Consider the following 259-nt stretch of genomic DNA (forward strand, 5'->3'; position numbering starts at 1 on the left):
ACAAAAAGTATTGTCACCACATCAATATAATTAAATTAAATTCAATGATAAATTCAAAATTCATGTACTTCTTGTTCTTTTAAATTAAAACATTTTTCATTTAAGAGAGGTGAAGGATTAATGGAATTTATTCATAGCTTTAAGACATGGTTACTACATACTAATGATCATGAAATAGAGACACAAAACATAGATAAACACAACATTAAAAACCGAAAAACAGAAAGAAATAAGAACAAGGAATGAATCCACCTTAATG

This window comes from Arachis duranensis, chromosome 7 (assembly GCF_000817695.3).
Source record: "Arachis duranensis cultivar V14167 chromosome 7, aradu.V14167.gnm2.J7QH, whole genome shotgun sequence".
Taxonomy (NCBI): Eukaryota; Viridiplantae; Streptophyta; class Magnoliopsida; order Fabales; family Fabaceae; genus Arachis; species Arachis duranensis.